The sequence below is a fragment of the Gastrolobium bilobum genome, unplaced genomic scaffold (assembly GCF_033153095.1).
Source record: "Gastrolobium bilobum isolate Gb01-03AN ecotype WA unplaced genomic scaffold, APGP_CSIRO_Gbil_v1 utg1129, whole genome shotgun sequence".
NCBI classification, from domain to species: domain Eukaryota; kingdom Viridiplantae; phylum Streptophyta; class Magnoliopsida; order Fabales; family Fabaceae; genus Gastrolobium; species Gastrolobium bilobum.
In genome coordinates, this window is record NW_026897337.1 from 278,477 (window position 1) to 285,562 (window position 7,086).

Sequence of the window (7,086 nt, forward strand, 5' to 3'; positions counted from 1 at the left end):
GGAGGTTCATCAAGGGATTCTCCACCATGGTTTTGCCATTGACTCGCCTTACTTGGAAGGAAACTCCTTTTGTGTGGACTCACGAGTGTGAGGTCTGTTTTCAGGAGTTGAAGGAGAGACTGACTACTGCTCCTGTGTTGGTCCTTCCTGATCCTGCGCTTGAGATTGAGCTTTACACCGACGCCTCCGGGAAGGGGCTAGGTTGTGTGTTGATGCAGTTGGGCAAAGTGATTGCCTATGCTTCGAGGCAGTTGAAACCTCATGAGGAGAACTACCCTACTCATGACTTGGAGTTAGCTGCTATTGTGTTTGCTTTCAATATTTGGAGGCATTATTTTTTTGGCTTGAGGTTTGTGGTGTTCAGTGACCACAAGAGTTTGAAGTACCTGTTCGACCAGAAGGAGTTGAACATGAGGCAGAGGAGATGGATGGAGTTCATAAAGGACTACGACTTTGAGCTAAGGTATCATCCTGGCAAGGCCAATGTGGTATGTGAAGAACCAAGACGGTGTGTCTTGGAATGATGATGGATTGCTTTTGTTTCAGCAGAGGATTGTAGTTCCTCGAGGTCCGTTGACAGAAGAGGTTATGGCAAAAGGCCATAAGGGTCAGTTTTCTATCCACCCTGGTGCTACTAAGATGTATCAAGACTTGAAGAAGAACTTCTGGTGGCCGGGCATGAAGAAAGATGTTGTTATCTTTGTGTCCAAGTGTTTGGTTTGCCAGAAGGTGAAGATTGAGCATCAGAGAGCGTCTGGTGAACTTCAACCTCTTGAAGTACCACAGTGGAAGTGGGAAGGTATTTCCATGGACTTCGTGGTGGGATTGCCGAAGACTCAGGCGGGTTGTGACTCTATTTGGGTCATTGTGGACAAACTGACGAAGTCTACCCATTTTCTTCCAGTGAAGGTGAGCTTCACTACAGACCAGTTGGCCAAGCTTTATGTCCGCGAGATTGTGAGGCTTCACGGGGTGCCCGAGAGTATCATTAGTGATAGGGACCCGAAGTTCACATCTCGGTTCTGGGAAGCGCTGCAGGAGGCTTTTGGTACGCAGTTGAGATTGAGTACCGCCTATCACCCTCAGACTGATGGACAGATTGAGAGGACCATCCATACCTTGGAGGACATGTTGCGAGCTTGCACGTTGGAGCAGGGCTCGGCATGGGATAGGTACCTTCCGTTGGTTGAGTTTTCTTACAACAACAGCTTTCATGCTAGCCTGGGCATGGCGCCCTACGAAGCACTGTATGGTAGGAGGTGTCGGACTCCTACTTGTTGGTCTGAGGTTGGGGACAAGGAACTTTTTGGCTTGGACTTTGTACAAGATACCACCTTGCAGATCCAGATGATCCGTGAAAAGTTGAAGCAGGCGCAGAATCGCCAAAAGAGCTACTGTGATGTCAAGCATCGTCCGCTAGAGTTCAGTGAGGGTGAGCACGTGTTTGTGAGACTTTCACCTGTCACCGGTGTAGGTCGGGCACTCGGAGTGAGGAAGCTGAGCCCGCGATATATTGGGCCATACTAGATCCTTGGTAGAGGAGGACCTGTTGCCTACCGGCTTGCCTTGCCTCCGAACCTGGCTAACATCCACGACGTGTTTCACGTGTCTCAGCTTCAGAAGTACATAGCAGATCTGTCGCACGTGGTACAACCGGATGATGTGGAGGTTCGGGAGAACCTGAAGACTCCCGTCGGACCACTCAGAATTCTCGATCGTGGCGAGAAGCAGCTGAGGAGCAAGATCATTCCAATGGTCAAGGTGCAGTGGACCGGAAGAACTCCTGAGGAGTGTACTTGGGAGCGTGAGGACGAGCTTCTCCGGCAGTACCCCGAGTTTCGACCAGGTATGTTTCTGATTGTGAGGTCAAAATCCTAAAAAGGTGGGGTGAATGTAAGAACCTGCACCGTTAATTAAGGTATTTAATTAATTAATATGCAAAAAATAGGAAATGATTCCATAATTGACCCTAATAATTATTTATGAGGCTTAATAATCATAATAAGTGGGTTAGAATGCTGAAAGTCGCTTTTCGGAAGAAAAGTGCAGATACCGGTTCTGCTAGTCGGTATAAATGCGTGCCAAAAAAGTATCCCGGAAAATTAAAGTAAGTGCATGATAATTACTAGAATAATATGTAGGACTTGTAAAACGAGTTTCAAGTCCAAATAATGAGAACTGGTGCTAGAAACCGGTACTGGCTTTGAAAAGCGCGTACTGGAAAGGTGCTCAGAAAATTATAAGAAAAATATGTTAATTCTTAGAAAATTATGTAGTTTCATAATCTAAAGTTTGGGATTAAAATGCTAAGCGTAGCAATTAAAATAAATACTGTGTGTTAATGCTTGTGTGGCCTATATATACTCTTATTATGGGCACAAAACCCTAGACTCCTTCTTTCCTTCGTGAGTGGGCTGATCAGTTTGTAAGGGAGTACTGTTCCATTGCTTTCTTCTTTAGTTCTTGACCAAAACTCAACCTTGAACCCATTTTCTTGGTTGTTTCATCATCCTAAACACTTGGTGTGAGTGAGAGGCATCATTGTGGGTGAGTGAGGGTGTTCTTCAGTGGTATTCCAGCTGCTGTGTGTGAGGTTTTGAGGCTGACTTTGGTTAGTTTGTTTGTGAGAGCTTGGAGTTGGTACTTTGAGCTTCAAGGTGTCATCTTTGGGGAGAAAGAACCAAACTTGTTGGTCCATTTTCGTGTCCTTGGGTGTGCTAGATTGTGGGAGCTTCTAGTGAGCTCCAAGAGCATCTCCCTTTGCTGTTTTTGAGCTGTGGTATGATCACCAACCTTTAACTTGAGTTTTAAGGCTTAAAAATGGTACCTTGATGCATCTAATGACTAAAAGATGATAACTTGTTGTAGGGTAATGTTGAACACGCCTAGAAATACATGATTAGGTGTTTAAAATCGGTAAAAAGGGAACCTTTAGGGGATATCTTCACGAAAATGCAGAAACTGTATTCTGTCGTGAAATATCCGGATATTTGTCGAACAGATATCCAGATATTGGATATCCGGATATGTGATTTTGGGATATCCGGATATTGTATATCCGGATATGGACAGTGAGATATCCAGATATTGCATATCCGGATATGGTCCCGTGGAATATCCGGATATTCTGGGATTTCGCAGAACAGTAGCTGTGCTGTGTGTGCAGTAGGCTATTGGGGGTTTGTGGACCCTAGTTTGATGAAGTTGAACTTCTGTATTTTATGGTCTAAGCCAGAATCATGTGATTAAGGGCTTGTGGCTTTGTTAGAAGCTTTAAGACATAAAACGTAATGAAAAGGCGTTGTCTTTAATTTGTATGCATATGGTACATGTTATTGATTTATATTTGGTCCATATCAGATTGTGATCTGCTGTGATTAGACTTTGAGCTTGTGGCATTGGATAGCTAGCTTAGAGGTAAGCTTTCGTGTCCTCGGTTTAGCCATGTTGTGATTCCACCATGTCCCATTGGGATATGGTTATATGCATGCTGTGTTACATGCTTTTGAGGTTTTGGAAATGCTGTTGAGCTATTGTATGTTAGTGCCTTGTTGATATGCATGGAGGTGTTCCACCTATACGGTAAGCCTGAGTATGTAGAACATACAAGAGGGTGAGGCTGTGGGTGAGGTGCGAGCGGTGTTCCTTGTACTACATGTAGGGAATAGATGTATTCCTACATTTCTCTGGCCAGTAGATAGTGATTACACAGATGCCATAGATATCTGTTGCACTACATAGTTTTGGAACTGGTAATGATATAAATGCTTTAGAGCTTATATTGCACATGTAAGTGAGCTTGGGGTGGAAGATCCTTGAGGACCCCTTGTCTTACTGAGATTTCTAGTTTAGAGATCTCACCCCACGTTTGGGGAATGCTTATTTCAGGGTCAGGTAATGTTGAGACCTCAGGCGGCAGGAGGCCGGAGCTGAGTTAGATTGCTGTTATATTATGCTGCCATGATTGGATGCTGGATTTGCATGTTGTTTATATGCTTATAGCTTCAGTTATGTTTAAGGAGTTTATGTTGAGACTTGTTGTTACTATGTTTATTTTGTGAGCATGGGGATTGTCCATGACACATAGTATTGTTATGTCTTGATTATGTCTTGAGTCTTTCGGAGTTGTAATAATGTATCAGGATATTGTCCGGATTACGTGATGTAATGCCGTGATTTAGATACACACTTTATCTATATATTGAGGTATTTCAGTAGATGTCTTATTGCAATTTACATACATGCGTTATTTTATGAAATTGATTAAATAATCAAGTTGGTAATTGATAATGACGTCATAATTGAAAAGAAAAAGAATATTCCGCATTTTTAATTAAGCACCGCTTAATACAATGTAATGTTAATATTTCGAGTATACACGGGGTGTTACAGTGAGTGGGACGCAGGAGGATATCACTGGCATTCCTGTGGTGGGGGAGTTCCTCGAGGTGTTTCCTGAGGAGATTCCTGAGTTTCCACCACAGCGGGAGATAGAGTTCTCCATTGACTTGTTGCCTGGTGTGGGGCCGATTTCTTTAGCTCCGTATCGGATGTCGCTGCCGGAGTTGGCTGAGCTGAAGAAGCATATTGAGGATCTTTCAGCGAAAGATTTCATCCGGCCGAGTGTGTCTCCTTGGGGAGCACCGGTCATCTTTGTGAAGAAGAAGGACGGGACAATGCGATTGTGCACCGACTACAGGCAGCTGAACAAGGTGACAATCAAGAACAAGTATCCTCTTCCTCGGATTGATGATCTGTTGGATCAGCTCAGGGGCGCTTGTGTGTATTCCAAGATTGATCTCCGGTCCGGATACCATCAGATTCAGGTGAAGCCGGAGGATGTCCCTAAGACCGCGTTTCGTTCGAGATACGGTCACTTTGAGTATTTGGTGATCCCGTTCGGACTCACCAATGCGCCGACAGTGTTCATGAATTACATGAACAGGATTTTCCAGCCGTATCTGGATCAGTTTGTGATCGTCTTCATTAATGACATTCTGATTTACTCCAAGACTGAGGAGGAGCATGCAGAGCATCTGAGGATTGTTCTGCAAGTGCTGAAGGAGAAAAAGCTTTATGCTAAGCCTTCTAAGTGTGAGTTTTGGTTCAAATCAGTCAAGTTTCTGGGGCATGTGATTTCAGCAGATGGAGTTGCAGTGGATCCCAACAAGATTGAGGCCGTACTGGATTGGGAGAGGCCCAAGACAGTTACGGAGGTGAGGAGCTTCTTAGGTTTGGCAGGTTACTATCGGAAGTTCATCAAGGGTTTCTCTACGATGGTTCTCTTTTTGACTCGCCTTACCCGAAAGGAGACTCCATTTGTGTGGACTCACGAGTGTGAGGAGTGCTTTCAGGAGTTGAAGGAGAGGTTGACTACTTCACCTGTGTTGATCCTTCCTGATCCTGAGGAGCAGTTTGAGCTTTACTGTGATGCTTCTGGAAAAACGCTGGGCTGTGTGTTGATGCAGTCTGGTAGAGCTGTTACTTTTGCTTCGAGGCAGTTGAAGCCTCATGAGGAGAACTACCCGACTCATGATTTGGAGTTGGCTGCGATTGTGTTTGCTTTCAAGATTTGGAGGCATTACCTGTTTGGCATGCAGTTTGCGGTGTTCAGTGATCACAAGAGCTTGAAGTATCTGTTTGATCATAAAGAGTTGAACATGAGGCAGATGAGATGGATGGAGTTTCTGAAGGACTACGACTTTGAGTTGAAGTACCATCCTGGCAAGGCCAATGTGGTAGCTGATGCTTTGAGTCAGAAATCCGTGAATCTATCCAGTTTGACGATGGGTGACTTCGACCTCATAGAGAAGTTTCGAGATCTGAAGGTGACCACCTTGTTTGGGGGTTCACTTCTCGAGATGGAGACTGTGAGAGTCAGGAATGAGCTTATGGTGAAGATCCAAGAGGCGCAAGTGCAGAGAGAGTGTCTCGACTACGTGAAGAACCAAGACGGTGTGTCTTGGAATGAGGATGGACTTCTGATGTTTCAGAAGCGTATTGTGATTCCTCGAGGTCCCTTGACCGAAGAGGTTATGGCGGAGGCCCATAAAGGACAGTTTACTGTTCATCCTGGTGCTGCGAAGATGTACCAAGACCTGAAGAGAAATTTCTGGTGGCCAGGAATGAAGAAGGACATAGTTGTGTATGTGTCCAAGTGATTGATCTGCCAGAAGGTGAAGATTGAACACCATAAGCCGTCTGGTAAGCTTCAACCTCTTGAGATTCCAGAGTGGAAATGGGAGAGCATTTCCATGGACTTCATTGTGGGTTTGCCGAAGACTCAGGTTGGCTGTGACTCGATATGGGTCATTGTGGACAGATTGACAAAGTCTGGGCATGCTAGCCTGGGCATGGCACCCTACGAGGCGCTCTACGGTAGGAGGTGTCGTACACCTACCTGCTGGTCGGAGGTTGGGGATCGTGAGTTCTTTGGCTTGGACTTTGTCCAAGATACAACCCTGCAGATCCAGATGATCAGGGAAAAGCTGAAGCAGGTTCAGAATCGCCGGAGGAGCTACTACGATGTCAAGCATCGTCCACTGGAGTTCAGTCAAGGTGAGCACGTGTTTGTGTGACTTTCACCTGTCACCAGTGTTGGACGGGCACTCGGAGTGAGGAAGCTGAGCCTGCGGTTTATTGGGCCATACCAGATTCTTGGTAGAGTAGGACCTGTTGCATACCGGCTTGCCTTGCCTCCGAACTTGGCTAACATCCACGACGTGTTTAACGTGTCTCAGCTTTGGAAGTACATAGCAGATCCGTCGCACGTGGTGCAACCGGATGATGTGGAGGTTCGGGAGAACCTGAAAACTCCCGTCGGACCACTCAGAATTCTCGATCGTGGCGAGAAGCAGCTGAGGAGCAAGATCATTCCGATGGTCAAGGTGCAATGGACTGGAAGAACTCCTGAGGAGTGTACTTGGGAGCGAGAGGACGAGCTTCTCCGGCAGTACCCCGAGTTTCGACCAGGTATGTTTCTGATTTTGAGGACAAAATCCTAAAAAGGTGGGGTGAATGTAAGAACCCGCACCGTTAATTAAGGAATTTTAATTAATTAATTATGAAAAAATAGGAAATGATTCC